The 20,877-nt window shown below is 43.5% G+C and overlaps 1 long non-coding RNA gene across 1 annotated transcript in view; it reads right to left on the bottom strand.

Annotated features, from left to right (window-relative positions):
* Nucleotides 1-8,512: 8,512 nt before the first annotated feature.
* The window catches only part of LOC125429395, a 59,147-nt gene continuing 46,782 nt past the window's right edge, over nucleotides 8,513-20,877 (bottom strand). Inside the window, exons 2-3 of the long non-coding RNA XR_007243983.1 lie at nucleotides 13,439-13,755; nucleotides 8,513-9,056 (exon numbers count right to left, since the gene is read on the bottom strand). This is a non-coding gene — a long non-coding RNA (uncharacterized LOC125429395). The remainder of the gene's footprint in view (nucleotides 9,057-13,438; nucleotides 13,756-20,877) is intronic.

Genomic DNA, 20,877 nt, shown 5'->3' with positions numbered 1-20,877 from the left:
CGAAGCTGAACTTGTTTAAATGCAGTATGATTGTTATGTTAACCTCATGTCATGTCCTAGTCTTATCCTGGTTAGTTATTACAAGCTAAGATGCAAGAAAATGGACCAACAGTCTCTAGAGCGTTTATTTGTATAAGAACCAAGGAGCAAAGTATTAGGTTGTGTTGAACTTTTTCACCATTTCACCCCACCTACCCATTCATATAATTGTTTTCACTGACTGATATTTTGTCAGTTGCCTCATTTCGACCACATGTGGGTGAGATTGCTTTCTCCCTGCATTAAACAGACAGTACTCATTTGTTTCACCTAAAACAGACCCATCTTTTCTTAGAATGTATGATCCCATGAGGTGAATAACACCTACCAGCCCAAACTTCCATTTTATATTTATATCAGGAAACACAAGACATTGCGATGGCCACACTCTTTTCATCATAAGCTCATGTAAAAGTTTAGAAATTTTGCAGCGAACAGACTGATTCTTTTCACTTTACCCGGTTGAACTGAGGGGCAATTTTTATTTCCTTCCTGCAGGCCCAGGTAGTCATGTCTTCTCAGTAATGCCTTCAGTGAAGAATTTTAGATAACAAAATTTAGAGAAAAATATTAATTTCAATTAGCTAAACAAAACCTTTTATTTCCCTATTTGTCATTCCTTTAATTTGCATATCATCACAAACCTTCACTTCAATCAAATCCTATTTCTGGTGCATTTTCTACCATTCGTTTATACAAACTTCCATTTTATATTTAACCTTGGCCACCTTACCTTGCTGAACCCCTCTGCAATGAACATCAGTCACTTCAGCCACTGAACCCATATCACATATGAACATACACTGAAAGTAAAGAATAGACAGTCTCTCACAGGGAACCAAACAGAGTTTGTTAATGGTGTGAACAGGTAATGTCCCTGCTAAGTTGAGTATAAAAATTATGCAGCATTTTTTTCCAGAAGGCTCACCACAGAGCCTAACGCATGGAAGCTACTTTTTAATCTCACGACAGATTTCCACAACCATCTTCTAAACTGTGTAGCAATAGCTTCAGCATTATTCCAGTACTGGTTCCTCAGTGTTGACTCTGGGGCAAAGTTGGTCATGTGAGCATTAAGCTTTTGTCCTTGAGCATGAAATTACCTGTCGTCATCCCAGAACTGCACCGAGTCAAGACTTTTCAAATGGTCTTTCTCTTGGGGTATGCACTCCTGACAATTGACAGATGTGCTCTTGAGAAACATGCATTCATGGCTGAAGCCACAGTTCAACACAGGGGTTAAAGTCTTTCCCATTAACTCTGCTCCTTTCAAAATGACATTTTAAGCTGACATTTGACACTGGCTGAGACGAGCACACACATACAGTAACCTTTCCTGTTTCAAGCAAGTTTGAGAAACACAGTGGAGGTTTCAGGATATGAATGGGCTCACGTTCCAACCCTGCTGAAGCACTGAAGCAAACACCTGTTTGGCAGCAACCTTCAGCTAAATATGTGTCTGACAGTGCAATGGCATTTCTGTTGGCTGTCTGTTATGAGAGGGCCAGCAGCTCTACGAATAGATGCATGGTGAAAGAAAAACAGCTGCCACACATATTTGATGTTACCTTCTGGCTGGCCTGTGATGACGGTCAGTCAAAATATTTTATCGATAGGCCAGTGAGGCTGAGAGAGTCTGCAATGGTAAAACTTAATCAGCATAGTTGATGAGTGTAAGGGAAAATATTTACATGACCAAAGTTGCTGTCATATCCAAAGAAAGTAGTAGCAGGTGGATTTAACCCTTCCTGCTCATCAAAATTTACCTCCAGCCCCACCCTATGGACTGCCTCTCAAAAGTTACATCTGTTGACCCTTAAGCTCATCTAAATCAACCAATACTGGTGTTAAGGGAGCTGGTCCTTGATTTGGGGCTCTCCTTACCACCAATACTACAGTAAATGATAAACATTATAGAGAACATTACTGCTGCATGCTTATCTGAAAGCACACAATGAATTAAAAAAAACCCTTCTGGATGTTTTATTTATTATACAGATGTATACCTCACATTTCAATCATGTGATCTTCAAAGCAGCTTACAAAACAATGGATTAAAAACATAAGAAGAACTCTGATGTATTAGACTAAAATCCAGCTTGTCTAGTATTCTCTTTCACAAAGTGGGCAACCAATTGCTTTAGAGGGCCAATAAACAAGGTATGAAGGCCTATTTGTTCCCCTATCTTTCCCTGATTTTGCTTCCTAGTCGCGGTATTCAGAGAACTGTTACTTCTGAATATGGAAGCTCCTTTTTGTCCCCATGGTGAATAGTTTTATGGCTAGCCCTATCCTCCACAAAATCCTTTTTTTTAAACGATCTGTCCTAATAGCCATTACATGTTGACTGGAAGTGAATGTCACAATTTAATTACTCAGTGAGTGAAGGAGTGTTTCCTTTTGTCCATCAACTTCATTGGGCGCCCCTGGCTTCTAGTGTTACGGAATAGGAAGAAAAAACAGAGTCCCAATTTTCTTTACTGCATGAATAATCATATAGAAAGGTATTGTAGATTATTATTACATTACAGATTGAATAAGGTACTAACAACAACAACCTCTGTTCAGTAACTTGCCATTCTTGTAACATCTGAAGGCCCTGGGTGCTGGCAGATAAAGGCGTGCTCATTTTGGCAAAGGACTATGCTGGGGTTAGGCTGATCTTCTCCTGGAGATGGAGCAACCTCAAGCAGTCCTTAAACCAAATAATGGTGGCAGAAGCCCAGTTGTCCTTTTCCTCATGTTTGAGTCCAGAGTTGTATTTTATTTAAATGATGAATACCTCAACTCCCCACTAACGTGTACTGCATTTATTTCTACTCTGGAGAAGTATTTCTACTCTATTCTAATCTGGAGAAACCGGGTTTGATTCCCTGCTCTGCCGCTTGAGCTGTGGAGGTTTATCGGGGGAATTCAGATTAGCCTGTGCACTCCCACACACGCCAGCTGGGTGACCTTGGGCTAGTCACAGCTTCTCGAAGCTCTCTCAACCCCACCTACCTCACAGGATGTTTGTTGTGAGGGGGGAAGGGCAAGGAGATTGTAAGCCCCTTTGAGTCTCCTACAGGAGAGAAAGGGGGATATAAATTCAAACTCTTCTTCTTCTTCTTCTCCTCCTCCTCCTCCTCCTCCTCCTCCTCCTCCTCCTCCTCCTCCTCTTCTTCTTCTTCTTCTTCATCTTCATCTTCTTCTTCTTCTTCTTCTTCTCTGCCTTTTTTTGTAGAACTGAAGGTTGATCAGAAGTTTCCCCTTATATGCTTATCTTCAGAAAGACTACTTAGAATGACACACTATTTCTGGGGGTGAGTTCACTACTGCCTCATTCCGCAGTTCTCAAATATACACTCATCTGCAGAATGTAAACATTTTTTAAATGTATGTAAAACATTTGTTAGCAACCCTTCTTCCTTGTGGAATGTAAGGTGGTTTACAATATAACTAAAACATTATAAAATATAGTGAAACAACAATTACCATATATACTCGTGTATAAGTCGACCCGCATATAAGTCGAGGCACCTAATTTTACCACAAAAAACTGGGAAAACTTATTGACTCGCGTATAAGTCGAGGGTGGGAAATGCAGCAGCTACTATTAAATTTCAAAAATAAACATAGATACTAATAAAATTACATTAATTGAGGCATCAGTAGGTTAAATGTTTTTGAATATTTATTTCAAAGAAAAACAGTAAACTAGCTCTGTAAGTGGAAAAGAGGGTCAACAAAAACAATATGATCTCAACAATAACTGTTTATGTTAGCAGTACCAACATTCCACAGTATCTTTAGGAGACCCTCCTGATGATACCACCCAGGTTTGGCGAAGTTTGGTTCAGGGGGTCCAAAGTTATGGACCCTCAAAAGGGTAGCCCCATCTACTATTAGCTTCCATTGGAAACAATGGGGGATGGGAGCACCCATTTTGGGGATCCATAACTTTGGACCCCCTGAACCAAACATCACCAAACCTGGCTGGTATCAGCAAGAGATTATCCTGATGATACCACCCAGGTTTGGTGAAGTTTGGTTCAAGGGGTCCAAAGTTATGGACCCTCAAAATGAAGAATTTCTAAATAGGAGGGATCTTCAGCTGCCTCATAAAAATCAAAAGTGATGGGGCCAGGCACAACTCCATGGGGAGGTAGTTGCATAATTGTGAGGCTGACATAGAAAAAGCAGTTTCTAATGTACCCACCAAACAATAATTTTTAATTGGTGGGACAATAAGAAGGGCATCTCACTACAATCTTAATTTCTAGCTAGGAATGGATGGGAAAAGATGGCCCATCAGATACCCTAGTCCCAAGTCATGTAGGGCTTTAGAGCACAAAACCAACTCCTTTAATTGGGCTTGGCTGTGGATTGATAGCCAGCATGATTGCTATAGTTTTGGAGACATATGCTCCTGATAACCAGCCCCAATCAGCAGTCTAGCTGCAGTATTCTGCACTCACTATGGCTTCTAAACACCCTTCAAGGATATCCTCAACTACAGCACATCCCAATAGTCCAGTCTAGAGATAACTAAGGCATGGATCACTGTGGTTGAATCTGACTGGCCCAGAAAGAGACACAGTTTACCCCAAGCCACAGCAGCCACTGAGTCAAGCAGAACTACCAAACTACCTGTCTTTTTAATGTGGAGTACAACCCCATCCCAGAAAGGAAAGATCTGAAGTTCCTGGTCTGCCTTCTTACTAACCCAGGGAATCTGTGTCTTTTCAGGATCACGTTTCAGCTTGCCCACCCTCATCCACAGCATTATTAACTCCAAGTACCAGTTCAGAACATCAACGGCATTAAATGGAAAAGAAAGGTAGAGCTGAGTATGACCCTCTTAGGTGGTAAAGAAAGGTAGAGATGGTTATGGGTTCCACCCATACTTCCGGATGACCTCTCCAAGTGGCGTCACATAAATATTAAATAGCATGGATGATAAGATGGAACCCTGCAGAACCCTACAGTTCAACAGCTGTGAGGCAGAGTAGGATCCCCCAATACCAGCCTCTGAAGAGTTTAACGACTATGTTAAAAAGAAATTTGCATTACTATCATGAACATGAACCAGAAGAACTATGGACTGAAACCACAGATATTATCAAAGAACACACAAAGACTATTCTTATAACCAAAAACAGTGGCCCTAACATGAGGTGGAGTGACTTAAGCAAGCCACAGTCCTTAGTTTGAAAGACCTGAGCAAGGCTGTTAATGATAGGACATTTCATATATATTGAGACACTCACATGGTGATGGACAATTGGATAGATCTGGCCCACAAACTTAACACCTTGCCATGAGTGAAGCATGAATTCTCTGGGCATGTCCCATATGCAATCGTATGATTCACTCAAGAGCTCTCAGAAAAAGTCCTATCACATACAAATACATCTGAAGGGGATCCCTAGCAGAGCTGAAAACACTCCAAGAGATAATATTGCATATTCCACAATTTCTGTTTTCCCATTCTCTTTGACAAATTCCTAATCTAGAGCAGCAGCATCCATGGTCTTTAGTCACACTGTGGTAAATTCTATCAAAATTATGATTAAACTCCTTCATTCTACACAATGGGCACTGTCCGCAATCTACTTAAGTCACAGGATACAATTCAGAAGGGCAATGATCACTTTAGTTAGTTACAGAGGAGCACAGCACACTGCAACCAGCCAGCCAGTGTGATGCATATGCCCTTGTTAGCTGCTGTCTTGTCACTCTGTTATTGATACCACTAACCAGCACTTAGTATGTACATTTTAAAGCCTCACCTAAGCTGTCTATATTCATCTGTTATAGTACAAAACTACCTGTTCGTTCTTGTTTTTCCTCAATCATCTCCCAATTGCTTTCAAAATTATTTTTCATAGCATTTCTCAGAAAAATGAACTGAAATACTAAATTATGATCTTCCAGTTCTCCCCACTAAACTAACCAGAAGCCTCAACATTGTTTCTTCTTGTATTTGTCTGTTATCCCTACAGAAGGAACAGCATGATTCAGCAACCTGTATCTAACCACACATTCCAAAGACTTAAGTTTTCTTGGAGGCGGTGATGTTTGCTAATTTCCCCTTCCCACTGCAGCACACAAAGCTCCTCAAAAAAAGCAATTTAGGAGATATTACCATAGCACGAAAGATGCCCCAGAACAGTAATATATGATGCCTCACTGGGGATTGCTTATTTGTAGGGGAAGCTCGTGCAAGGTTTGCAGACATACAGAAACAGTCTAGGGAGCCAAGTGGTGGTCTGCAGTGAAAGGGGGAAATCACTGCCACCCCTAAAAAGAAAAAAACCTGAAGTTCCTTTAAGTCTTCATAATGTGTGGTTGAGTACAAGTCCCTGTTACTAAACAATGGGTTGGATTCTTTCTGCTGATCATTCCTGCTAATAGGGAGGGGGAATTTGCAGTGATTTGATTATTCCATTCTGCTACAGATCTTCAAGTCCTTCTCGTACTGTTCTTGGAGGTCCCATCTGCCTAAAACAGCATTTTTTGGCTGCAGCAGGAGCTGGTAGGTACTCCACAGATTGGAAGTCCTTCCACCAACAGAAGTTGTCAGTGGAATCCAAGCCAATGTACTGCAATTTTGTATTTTATATGATGCTGTATTAAATGCAAGGAATTTGTCCCAGGACGCATGGCAAGTATTGCCTCTTCACAAAACAAAAAGATAAGGCATGCCAAGTGTTGCCACCTTCTTTTCACAATAGGGCTGGAAGTCTCCCACAAGAACAAAATGTACTACTGCTGCCTTCGGATAGACTGATGAGATTAAATGGATAATTCTTCTGTTCTGTACTGCTCCCCGTGTTGTCGTGTTAGGGCTGGCAAGAGACAAAGGAATGGCTGGCAGGGAATGGCAAGAAGGAGCCAGAGAGGCACTGGAGCCACTCCCACAACACCAGCACACAGCTGAATGGACAACCGTACCAGATGTGGATGCAGGTGACATCACCACTGTTCAGCCACAGGTTCCTCTGTCCTCTTGTAATGAGATTATATGTTCTCACATCCAGTTAGAGCAGTGGTTCTCAACCTGGGGGTCACGACCCCTTTGGGGGTCGAACGACCCTTTCACAGGGGTTGCCTAAGACCATTGGAAAATGGTCTTTTTATATGTTATATATACCAATTTTATGGTTGGGGGTCACCACAACATGAGGAAATGTATTAAAGGGTTGCAGCACTAGGAAGGTTGAGAACCACTGAGTTAGAGGATGAGGACCAGAGGTGGGACCCAGCTGGTTCTCACCGGTTCCCGAGAGTGGGTTACTAATTATTTGTGTGTGCTGAGAGGGGGTTACTAATTGGGTCCGCTCAGAGGCAGTTGCATATTTGCTTAGGGGCAAGGGGTACCCCATGTCCCCGGGCGCATCCATTGCAGTCACATGGGGGGGTGCCAAAATGTCTCCCCACGCAGACTGATTTTGCAAGCCCCAGCAAGCCCGGAATTGAGGAAGCCGGCTGCTGCAAGAATTAAGGAAGCCTGACATAGCCCTGCCCACTCTCTATGGTAGCCCTGAGTGTCCATAGGGTGGGGGAGAAATACAACTGTGCTCCCAGGATGAGGTCTGGGGAGCTCCACCTCCCCTCCCTCTCACCCAGAGTGCAGTGCCTTATTCTCCATTAAGTCGTTGCCATTGCTCTCAGTCTCAAGCCTTCTCCCCAGCAGACAGGCGCCGGCCAGTACAGGAGAAGTCCATAGGCTGGCTAGGGAGACAATCTCTGCCCCACCTGCAAGGTGTTTGTTGTGGGGAGAGGAAAGGGGGGCGCATGTTTGTTAGCTGTTTGGAGACTCCTTAAAGGTAATGTGCAAATCCAAACTGCATTTCTATCCCGAAAATCTTGTTTGCAGTTGTGAATGGCCTTGATGGGGGGACGGGACATGAAGCAGCTGGTTTCTTAACTTTTGCTGTGGGGCTGGGCTATAATCTGGAGAGCTGAGTTTGATTCCCCACTTTCTCTGCCCCACCTACTGCCCCACAAGGTGTTTGTTGTGGGGAGAGGAAAGGGGCGCGTGCGTTTGTTAATTTTTGGAGACTACTTAAAGCGAACTGCACCTGGGGTGCGTGTGCCCTGCATCTTTGCCACAGCCCTGCCCAGGAATGCCCCGCCCCCGGAATGCCTGGCCATGCCCCCATCGTGCCCCGCCCAGCCCCATTGGCGTTACGCCAGTGTTTGAATCCCACCACCATAGGAACCTGTTACTAAAATTTGTGGATCCCACCACTGATGAGGACCAATTAGTGCTCTAAGAATTGTTCATTAAACTATTTGGCCCCAGATTTCTCCAGGATTTATCAGATTGCAGTTATTTGCAATCCTTCATTTTCGTAGTGCAAATGGATTAATTTTGAGCTCTCAATAGTAAATCAGGCAGAAAACTTTCACTTTTATTGAAAAAAGAAATAATTATCTTTATTAGACAAGATGTTAGAAAACACAACCATCTGAAAACTAGCCCTATAGCAACTGCAAAACCAATACCAACAGAATCAAATCTCCTGGCATTCCTCAACCATGTCGGAATACTGAATCAGGTTCAAGGTTTGGGTGTTAACCTATAAAGCCCTAAACAGTCTGGGGCCTTTGTATCTGTGGGACCACCTCTCCAAATACATCCTCCAAAGAGCGCTGCAATCACTGAATATCAACTTATTGGTGATTCCCCAGCCTGAAAAATGTTCAGGTGTCATGAACCAGAACCGGAGCCTTTTTGGCTCTGGCTCCAGCCTGGTAGAACACAGCCTGTGCGGGCCTATGTCAGTTCTGCAGGGCTTGTGAAACTGAGTTGTTCCACCAGAACTTTGGTTGAGGGCAGCAACAGTATCCATTCTGGCTGGACTTCCTTTCTTTCCCTTCCACTCTGTTGGTTTTTTCCTTATTATTGGTTGACACCTAATCTGGAAATTGGTTATAAATTTGTAGTCATATTTTGTTGTATTGCTGTGATCCTGAGTTTTAGAAATGCTGTAAGCCACTCTGAGTTCATCCCAATGGAAACGTGTGGTCTAGAAATAGACAGACAGACAGACAGACAGACAGACAGACAGACAGACAGACAGGCAGGCAGGCAGACACATACATACATACATACATACATACATACATACATACATACATACAGAGAGAGAGAGAGAGAGAGAGAGAGAGAGAGAGAGAGAGAGAGAGAGAGAGAGAGAATAAGTAAAATGTAAAGCAAACCGGATTTCAGATCATTATCTTATACAGCTTTCAGAAATGTTTCGAAGTCACAAATCAAAGTCACACATTCAAACAGAAATCTTACCTATTATCTTGTGAGAGTTCCAGCCAGAGAAATCAGATTTGTTTATCACATCAACAAATTTACACAGAAAAATAGCAATCTTATCTTATAGTAAATCCTTCTAACTTTAAATTTCTGGTTCTTAATTAAATATGAAGAGCCGGGAGTGTGTAGTTGTTAAGAGCAGCAGACTCTAATTTAGGCCGTTTCCGCACGGGCATAAAATGACGGCCTGGAGACGGTAAAAACGCTGTCTCCAGGACGCCATTCGCACAGGGGGCGCAGCTGCAGCGCAGCTGCGCCGCCCTCGCGCCGCCCGCCCGGCCTGAAGCCGGCGTATTCCCAGAGCACTGGGAAGCGCTCTTTCTGGGGATATGCCGCCGTGAAGCCGCTGCCGAGCGAATACGCCGCCTCCCCTGCCCGGCACTTACCTTGTCCCTGGGCCTCTGACGCGTTGCCGAGGCCTGGGGACATGCCCCCCTGCCCTGCGCTGCTGGAGCAGGCGCGCAGGGCCAGGGGGCGTGTCCCCAGGCCTCGGCGACATGCCGGAGGCCCAGGGACAAGCCGGGTCGGCCGGGCGCCGGCGCTCCGCGGCGCCGGCTGCCCAGCTGCTTCCAGGACCGTCCATGCGGATGGTCCCAGCATCCTCGGGTCAGCGCGCAATGCGCCGACCTCGCTGTTTCCACCGCTGTGCGGAAACGGCCTTAGAGACCCAGATTCAAGTCACTGCTCCTCCACGTGAAGCCTGCTGGGTGGCCCTGGGCTAGTCACAGTTCTCTCAGATCTCTCTCAGTCCATGCTGAGACAGGAAACGGCAACCCACCTTTGAATATTTCTTGGCTTGAGAACCTTGCAGGGCTGCCATAAGTCATCTGTGACTTGACAGCAAAAACAACAAAACCGAATATGAGAGAATCAAACAGGTGCATCTAAAAATGCATCTGATGTGCACTCCTTACCTCTTTGCAAACTAGATTAGAAGGCCAAACTTCATTCTTCATCTCAATTAAAAGACAACAATTTAATATTTCTGTAGCTGCTTTAATTAATTAAATTTGAAAGAAAAAAAACTTATACAATCAGACTGACCAACTGATGAACCTGGTATGAGATCACAACTACATGAAAACATGTAAGACCAAAAAGAAAACCTGCAAGTTCATCCAAATCCTTCTAGTAACTGTGCGTATGCATGGTGTTGCAGCAGCACAGTGGCGGAGCGTCAAGGGGATGGGTGGGGGTGCATCGTGCACCGGGAGCATGCCTGGGGGTGGAAAATCACCCCCTGGCCCCTCCCCCCTTTCCTCACGCCCCCCACAGCACCCCCAAAGCACCCCCCCCGTGGCACCCACACCCACACACCCCTTCCCACACTTACCTACGTTCCTTTTCTTTTTAAAGTACTTTTTCAGGCTGAAAAAAGCAGCCTATTTACAGTTCAGGCTAAAAACTGCCTGAGGAACTACAGTTCCCAGGAGACTTTGGGGCTCACAAGGTCTCCTGGGAAGTATAGTTTCTCACACAGTTTTTCCCTGAACTGTGAAGAGGCCGCTTTTTTCAGCCTGAAAAAGTACTAGGAATAGAAAAGGAACGTAGGTAAGTGTGGGAAGGGGGAAGAGGGAGGGGTGCCGTGGGGGGCGCCGCGGGGGCCATGAGGGGGTGCAAAAAACACTCTGCGCACCGGGCGCAGTTTGGCCCAGCTACGCCTCTGCAGCAACAGCCCCATGATCTCTGTCACCACCTCCTGGTGGCTTCCAGTAACACTTTCAGGCCTTCAGTCGTGCCCAGCAGTAGTAGCAAGAGTCCTCTCAGTGAACTATTGCATCAGCTGTGTCTGCTGGTAGAACACACGAGGCAGGCCCAAATGAGATCAGATAACTGCCTAGATGGGAAACCTCCTTGGACTTCTATGTAAGTCATCTCAAGTTTCATGGAAGTAGAAAGGTGACGTGCAAATTCAAGGCAATAAAAATCATATCCTGCCATTTCTCTAAAGTGTATCCGAATTGTCCCCCATTATCTGCCTCCAACAACCTTATGAAGTTAGGCTGAGAGGTGGGAACTGATCCAGGGTCACTCCAGTGACTTTCATGGCAAGGTAAATGCATATCACAGCATATTTAGAAAAAATGAAAAGCAACTTTCGTCATTTTAAAAAGTCAGGAGAGTGTTACATCTACCATGTAATGCCTCGTTTGACCTGGAGTAATGTAAACTCTGTTCTCACTGGAACAAGACTAGTACTTTTCCCACTATATCACATCCTTTGGCTCTTACGTAACAGATGTAGAACAGTGTGCATCTTGGGTACAGTATAGCTGAAACTGATACTGTAAGTGTTAAATTGGGCTGTCTTCCATTAGTGTGGAAACTAATTACTCTGAGTTTCTTGACCACCAAACTGCTATCACCAAGTACAGTCTCACCTCATAAATTTTAAGCTGCTAATAATAAGGCTGGACAGGAGTTTTAAAGCTTCAGTGGGCAGTTTAAAATTAACTTACTTCTGTCAGCTGGAAAATCAACAAAGTGTGATTTCAGTATTGCTTCTTAATCACTCTGAGCCCAATGATCTCCTTGAAACATATTAGAAAATCCAAAAAGAAATCTGAATAATTAGCTCAGTTACCAAACTCAGAGGGAAACAGAACTTGAATAAAAGTGCATGAGACAAAGAATTTGTGGCAACTACCCCCTTTTAATATAAATATTGTTAATAGTTGAGAAGTTCTGTGCATTCTGCTGGAATCATGGCTTCACTTGCTGCTTACTAGGCACTATTATGAGACAGATACAACTCTCAAGGTTTGAGGGATAGAGAAAAAGTTATGTGCAAAGCACATTTAAGCTTCTTAACTACTGTAGAACTGCCCTAGCCACCATGAAACACTTTGAGTCTTTTCAATGTAACCAGAGAGCTTCTATCATGCACTTTTATTAACAATATTTCCTCCCTCCCTTCGTCCAGGTTCAGCAAGAGTTACATGAAACTTCAACTACTACTCTGAAACGTTTAGATGGTTCTAATAAAACACATGATACTACAGTTTTGATTACTTGTATGCCTCGGGGCTTTATGATGTTATATGATGTATTGGATTCTGATAGATCTGGATTCAATAAGGACATGGGAAAGTTAGCTTACTATCAGGGCAATCCTAACCAGAGTTTCACCCTTCTAAGCCTGCTGACTTCAGTGGATTTAGAAGGGTGTAACGCTGCTTAGGACTGTGCTATACAAAATCTCCTAATAGGTTTATGTACACTGTTCAGATTCATTCTACTTTAACAATGTGTTAACCATTGGAAAAAATTCACACCCAATCTTGGATCATCTGTTATTTTGACAGGATGTAATTTTTACCTGTGTTTTACAGTGTCATACAATATTTTTAAGTTCTGGGAAACTGGACCTTCTGGCCTCTCTTTGAACCCCTCATATATAGGCACACACATACAAACTGCTGTGACCTAAAAATAATATATTGTGCACCTGACAAAGTGAGTTTTGGCTTACAAAAGCTTACAATTATTCCATCAGTCTATAAGATGTCACTAGGCTCCTTATTATTTTGGCCACAACAGACTAATACAGCTTTTACCCTGGGATGTAACTATATTTGGATTTAATAGCCCAGCAGAAAAGTCCAAAAATTAACACACATTTGGTTGTTTTTGTTTCATGTTAATGAAAACTAAAGCAGGTGCTGATGTTTGTGTGTCACATGAAACCACTTGAACACTGGCAAAAGCCACATCAAAGAGTAAGACTGCATGGGGATGCTTATCTTAGTCACAAAAATTTATCAAGGTGGGATTAGTAAGGAACAGAACTGAGGGAAGAAAGAAATTATTGGAGGCTGAGGGGGCGGGAGCAGAGAAGAAGTGAAAAACAGAAGCCCAGCCAATTTCTTGTGATGAGAAGGGAAATTTCATTCTTCTAGATACTTGGAACAAAATGTGGGGTTGCCATGGTTTCACACTCACTGGCTGGAAATGACAATATTAGCAGGAGTGACCTGGCAATTAAAAGCTGTGCCCCCAGGTCAGACTACAGGGAAAATAAAGAGCGATTACTGAGCCTAGAGAAGGCAGCATAATGCCACAGGCTCCTGGGCTCCCTACCTTTTATAACTGCCCCATTTAAATGCAGATGACTATGACTTTCCACCTGGGGCCTCTAATCTGTCTCACAGTCGACTCAAACAATAAAACATGTCTTAGAACAGGAGGGTGCAGGGTACTTTCTAACTGGGTCTGTCATCATGATGGTGCTGTTGCTGTTTCTCTCAGAGAAAAGCCCAAAGTCACCGTTATGAAGGTTTCTCAAGTTCTGCCTCCTCTCTCTCTCTCCACCCCCAGAAATCCTGTTTTCAAGTGCTGCAGTCCCATGGCAGTCTTTGTCCTTCTTTATGCTGAAAAGATGATGTAGATTCCAGGGGCTGAAAAGAAGAGAAAACAGTCAAGCCCTTGGTGAAAGATCATGAAATCCTAGCACAGGTTCAAAGAAGCTACAAAATGTACTAAGAGACACTGCCAAATTTTAGTCAGCAGCTGAATCAGGTATCAGCTAGTAAACTGGTACGGGCAGACTGTAATTTGTAGGGCTGAGAATGAAGAGAACATTTTTTTTACAATGGGGAAAGAAATCTAAGTATTACAGGTGGAACAAAGTAGGGTCTGACCAAGGCAAGGTTGATTACAAAAATAGCTCTTCCTCCCTCTTCACCCAAAGATGCTTGTTTGTGAGAGTGTGTGTCTGTTAAATGTTGTCAACTCACTGCTGACTTATGGCTATGAATTAATGATCTCCAAAACATCATATCACTGACAACCTTACTGAGGTCTTGCACACTGAGGATTGTGGCTTCCTTGACTAAGTAATCCGTCTCAGTTGGGTCTTCTCTCATGTTGGGTCTTCCTTTTTCCTTGCAGCCTTCAACCTTTATTGTCTTTTCCAGGGAGTCTTGTCTTCTTATTATGTGACCAAAGTTCAACAGTTCAGGCTTGATTTGATCTAGAACTCCCTATTTGTCTTACAGAATTTCTCATATGCCTTATTTGTTCTCCAGTTCACCTGCTTCACTTCATTGTGTCCTGCATGGCAAAGGTGGAGAAACTTAGGCGTGCCATGACATTACATCATGCATTCTGCATTATTGGATGCTAAAGGGGAAGGGAGAAGTAAATTGCAGAGTTCCATTCTTCTAGCTCCATCCTCTTCCATGATCTTAGAACTCTGCTTTAACTGTGATAGAGGGTTCCTGATCTTTGATGGCAAACAGGTATCTTCCACAATATCTACTTAGCCTTTCCCTCCCCTCCATCTGTTATCTCCTACCTACACAGTCAAACCTTGAACTGTACACTCTTCAAGACAAAGACCTACTTTTGCTTACATTACTTTATTAAAGACCATGCTCTTTAACAGCACTATATAAAAATGTAATTTGGATCTGTTACACCAACAGCACGCAGCCTGCATTTTCCCTTCTAACCCCCACTCCACAGAGTGTGATGGTTTAGCCTCAAATGGGTAGATTTTTCCTTCTTTTTTCTTCTCTCCAAGAGATACTTTTCCCAGGGCAATACAACATACCCAAGGCCTATTAGCATCCCTTGTGCATAATTAGAGCTTAGTGCATTGTTATGCAAAGCAGTCCCAGATGACAAAACTGCATCCTGGACAACACAGAAATGCCGTGAGACACTTTCTCACACAGTTTTAGCCAATGCAAACTGGCCTCTGCATAGTTTTAAAATTAATTAATTGGAGACGGTCGGGTCCTCTTGCACCCACTCGTGGCATGCTTCCGATCCCAGCTGCCAAAGAGGGATCTCTTTGCAGATCAATGTGCATGACAAAGAAACTTTAAAATCAGGCCTTTTATTTTTATTGTCTTTTTAAACTAAAGTGAGAACAGAAGCATTCCCAACCACTCAAAATAAGAACAGAAGAGAGAATTTTTAGAGCTACCGAATGTGCATAGAACCAGGTAATCACAAGTGTTTTCTCACTTGAGGCTTATATTGGCATCTCCTTTAATTACCTGCTAGTGTAACTAGAAAACGCAGATAGATGAAAAATTGGTTCTGCATCGTATATGTCTCACAGTCATTATATTCATAAGGGAAACCGAACAGCACGAGAGGCTCTCACAGGCACTTTTAAAGGGTATTCTCATGTGAAAAGAGGCTTATGGAATAAGCACAGTTTAGAAACATGATTAAGGAAGAAAGCACAGTGTTTAGCAGCACAATGCATTTGAGGAACAGAAGAACAGTAGCAAAGATCAAGGTTGCCTTTCATGTGTGGGGAAGAGGGTGACACTAGAGAAAGACCCAGCATTTCATAATGTGAGACACAAGCTTAGATCTGAAGGAGCACAAGCAACGTTTAGTGAGAAGAATGGAATTTTCCTTTATTTGTTCTCCCACTATATTTCATTGTGCTACCCAAAAACCCTAGATGAGCTGGGGACCTACAGGAAAGTACAATATGGGAGGAATTAGCAGAACTTATTCTTACCTCAGCCAGCAGAAGCATCCTTATGCTGGCAGAAAAGCCACTCTGGAGCCAAGCCATAGCTCCTACAAGGACGTAGGTAAGAGGGTGGTTCTCGGGTTCAAAACCACACATTGCATGTTTGAAGCTCCACTCCCCCGTTTGTGGGTTTTTTGTATTTTTAGTGGTTTTGGTTTTTGGCCTGCAGGGGGCGCATTTTTAGGCTAGCAACACCAACATTTCATGGATTTGTTTGGAGACTCTCCTAATGATACCACCAGGTTTGGTGAGGTTTGGTTCAGGGGGTCCAAAGTTATGGACTCCCAAAGTGGGTGCCCCCATCTCCCATTGTTTCCAATGGGAGCTAATAGAAGATGGGGGCTACATCTTTGAGGGTCCATAACTTTGGACCCCCTGAACCAAACTTCACCAAACTGGGAGGTATCATCGGGATAGTCTCTTACTGATACCACCCAGGTTTTTTGAAGTTTGGTCCAGGGGTCCAAAGCTATGGACTTCCAAAGGAGGTGCCCCATCCCCCATTGTTTCCAATGGGAGCTAATAGGAGAGGGGGGCTCCACCTTTGATGTTCCATAACTTTGGATCCCCAGAACCAAACTTCACCAAAACTGGGTGGTATAATTAGGAGAGTCTCCTAAAGATACCCTGAAAGTTTGGTGCTGCTAGCTTAACAATTGCACCCCTGACAGCAGGCACCCCCCAAATTTCCCCAGATTCTCCTTTTAAATCCACCCCCTTGGGCATGGATTTAAAGGGAGAATCTGAGGTCCCCAAACATTGAAAGTGATGCTGTTTCAGTGTGGGGGAGAATCCACCCCAAAACTGCATCACTTTCAATGTTGTTTTAACTGGGGATCCCAGATTCTCCCTTTAAGGTGGATTTAAAAGGAGAATTTGGGCTCCATTGAAAGTGATGCTGTTTGGCGTGGATTCCAGCATCACAGCGGCTGCCCATGGGGGGTGGGGGTGGCGCAAGACTCAGAAATTTCCACTGGGCTCCATTTTCCCTAGCTATCCCTGTGCCCAGAGGGGAGGACAGAAGGGGCTGCTGGCTACCAGCTGGGAGCCCAGCTGGTGGGGGGCGGAGAGGGAGGGGCAGGGGAGTCTGCCATCCCTGGCCTTGGACAGCTGCCTTTATAAGCACTGAGGCCGGGGGCGGGGCTTGGGGAGGCATGGCCACGCTGCCAGAGGCGAGTGGGGGCCTGGCCCCACCCCCTGAAGCCCCCCCATAAAAAGTCTATACCTACGTCCCTGGCTCCTCAAGATATAATAGGTCAAAGCTCTTTCCAAAAGTTTGTAGGTTCAAAAGTATTATATGAAAGAAGTACATCGGTGCAGAATGCAGCAGCTAGACTGCTGATGGGTCAATCTAGCCATGCATACATAATGCTAGTCATGAAAGATCTGCAAAAGCTCCCTATATGCTACTGGGCCCATGTGAGCTGCTGATAGTGATGTTTAAAGCCCTAGATGGTATGGGTCCCATCTATCTGAAGCAGCATCTGCGCCCATGTGAGCTGCTTGAGCACTGAGGTTGAGTGGGGGGCTCTCCTGGTGGTCCCCTCCCCTGCTGAAATGTGGGGGGAGGGAGTACATGGGAGGGTAAACTCTTCTAGCTGAATGACATCATACTAGGTAACTTTTTCCCATCATTGCCCCTCCTGGCAGCTGCAACCCAGAAAACTAAAAGTGAACACCAAGCAGTGGCGTAGTGTCAAGGGGAAAGGGGGAACAACATTTCTCCTGCCATACATTTCACAAGGTGGTTAACAAGGGACAGAAGGAAACATATTAAAAAGTTTCACACATTTTCTGCAAAATGTATTGTTAAAAAATGTGTGATGATATTTTTTGTGATACTGAGTCTGTCTTGGATTTCCTTGTGTTGGTTGCCAAAACCAAAAAGTGAGAGAGTTTTACCTCAAACATATACAGTTAGTAGATCCTTAAAGATAATGAATCATGAGAAGAATTTTAGGATTTCCCTCTATTCCAGTCCAGTGCAAAGAAGGAACCACAGTTCTGACACTGAGCTGAGTGGAACTGAGTGATATCTGGCTGAATCTCAGTGACTGTAGACCTTCGTGCTAGAAAGAACAGCCTGGAAGATACTCGGACCCCCAATATCAAATTTCAATTTTGTGCTGAGAGGAAAAGCAAACACTTGAGGATGTCTCAATGACACAGCAGTTCCCTGGATTCAATAATGCTGTTGCTCTCTAAAGCACTCAAATCCATGGTCAAATACACCTTTACTACTTCCAAAGACACAGTGATGACAGCATAGTGTCCAGAGGCACAGCTTCATCATGAGAATGTTTCTAGCCCTAATCCAATTTGAATCATGTGCAACTAGTCATTTATGACACACAAAGGACCAGCATTCCCATCCACATCCAAAGCAACTGTCAGTGGGGTTGTGCTAAGCATCCAGTTGCATAAACATACCACGTACTGTATAAATCTGGCATGCAAGCCAGAATTACATATGCATATTTATTTATTGGATTTATGCCCCGCCCTATCCCCGCAGGGCTCAGTGCGGGTTATGTTATAAATCAATTTTACACTCATAAAATCGTATTAATAAAAACATCAATCCAATATTTCACAATTAAAACAATACAATTTAAACAATAAAACAGTAAAAACAGAATCTGATTAAAAAATAGTTGATATGCATCATCTACTGTCCTAAGAAGGGTTAGCTTGCTGACTTCAGCAGATTTAGAAAAGTATAATTCTGTATAAATTAGTTTTATTAGCTTCTCTACATTGGACTACGGTACACACATATTTCTTTGCAAATGCTCAATGATTGTGCATTTGGTGCCCAACAGCACTGCAATACGTGCATTCAATTTATTGTCTGTACAGACCCTACAGTGTACCAACCGGATGCAAGAAGGATTATCTAGTTGATTGGGAAAGGTATTCCTAAGGATAAGCATGATGATTTATAAAGAGCTTTGTGCAAATTCAAGTGCCATCAAAAAAGAAAAGAAAGAAATGATCAAGCTGACATGAGGATTCTATTACTTGCATTGTCCTTCATCAAAACACATCCTCATCTATATCTTACCGTGAACAATTGACCACTTGTTTACTAGTTTTAGAACCTGGAAGAAGCTAGTGGGAGGGAAGAGGGCATGGGGCAGCCCGGTCTTGTCTGATCTCAGTAACTAGCAGGGTTGGTACTTAGGATACCATCAAGAAAGACTCTGCATAGGAAGGCAATGGCAAACTACCTCTGCTTCTCACTTGCCTTGAAAGTCCATTAATGAGGTCACCATAGGTTGATTGGGAATGGATGGCACTTACACACATATGAAGAAAAGCAAGTGAGAAATGTCAGATTGCACGAAATGGCCCCCAGGATGCCTTTCTACTCATTGGGGGCTACTCATTGGGGGCTGTACGTTTCAGGTTGTGAAATGATGAGAGGAGGGAGGTTGAAGCCCCTTCTTCCTGTGTGCTGTGGTCCTGATATGAATTGGCACCCCATGTGCTTTAGAAATGAGTTCCCAGACAGGAACTTGCAGCTGACATGGGACTGTCTGATTCAAAGTCAGGTCAGGGAACTCAAATATAATTCATTGAAAATAGTAACATGTAATTTGTGAAAACATGTGTATATGTGTGTATGTACACATGTGTGTACACATGTGAATCTCTGTAACCTTAAGGCAGGGAAATAACTCTCAACAATCATGGAATGTTTCTCTAAGGGAAAATTTGTATTTTATAGAGGCATAATTACGTGCCTTTATAGAAATGAAATTGATGAGGCTCTTCCCTCAGTCAGTCGCTTGATCACTGAAGTAGTAAGAATTGCCCACCAGGGACAAGAACCCGTGAGGGCCTTTGGCCACCGACTATGAAAACTGAACTCAGATAACTCCATAAACAGGTGCATTCACTAATGTTGCAAGCCAAGAAGACAGCGCAACATGAAGTCCGCTTCTTCTTCTCTTCAGTAATCCATCCTGATGAACAACAGAAAAGGGACATCAGTGACCAGTGCAGGGAAGAGAGGCAGCTTTGATAGTGACCCTTATGAGCATCCGTGCCTTTGATTCTTCCTCTGGGAACATTCTGCGTTACAGCACCTGCCAATCAGCCCAGCATGGGACACCATATTGTTAAAGCCCACAGACTCTGATGATCCCACTTAAGCTTTCTTGAAACTACATTATGGGATTCACCGGTACTATTCTGAGCACACATTCCGCTGTATGTCATGTTAAGCGAAGAAACAGGCAAGGTCTGCTTCTTAGTTTCTTTGTGTGCTAGGTAACAGATGTATCCACCTCCTCTTTTCTTGGCCCAATTTCAGCTGACGTACGTCAGAGAACACATGATGTGAAAACTCATGTGTAAAAACTCAAAAGTGTGTGGAGGCAATAGCTGTTTGTACACATGCACCTGGCTTGAACTTAGCAAGACACAGGCACCATGTATGCTGCAATGGGTGTTGGATTGGGATGGGTGTAATATCTATGTACACATCAAGCCTGGGTCTGTTCCAACACAACAAAGTGCAGGAGAGTCACTAAGATGCCTAGTTTGTAATAAAATGATAGCAACCTACTAGTTATGCTAAACTAATTTTCTGGTTTCCCAGGGTCTAATACACAAGTAAGCAAATACTGAGGGGGCAGGGTCAGATTGTTAGAAGTCTTTTTTAATGTAATGTTGCAGTTTTTTAAAAAAGTATCCTACCATGCCGTCTGATAGAAGCCCTTGGCCAGCTTAGGACAATCAGTAAGAGAAAAACAAAATAAGAAATATCTGCCTCCATAAAAAGACTTGCTCCAAAAAAATCACCAAGAACCATAGAAAAACTTCACATAGAAAAAGATCACATTAGCAGCAAGTTCAAGTTCCAAAAGGATTACAAAAGAGTAGTTTTAACCCAACAAGAGGCTAGAGGATCATCCTATAAATGTGGAAGGCAATCCCTATACAAAGCACAACCTTGCAGCAAGGAGATCGGACCTTTGGATGAAGCTTCCCACCCTTTGGTTTGCAATTCCCC

The sequence above is a fragment of the Sphaerodactylus townsendi genome, linkage group LG03, assembly GCF_021028975.2.
Source record: "Sphaerodactylus townsendi isolate TG3544 linkage group LG03, MPM_Stown_v2.3, whole genome shotgun sequence".
Taxonomy (NCBI): Eukaryota; Metazoa; Chordata; class Lepidosauria; order Squamata; family Sphaerodactylidae; genus Sphaerodactylus; species Sphaerodactylus townsendi.
Note: the sequence above shows the minus strand (reverse complement) of the source record. Positions and strands in the feature narration are given on the sequence as shown.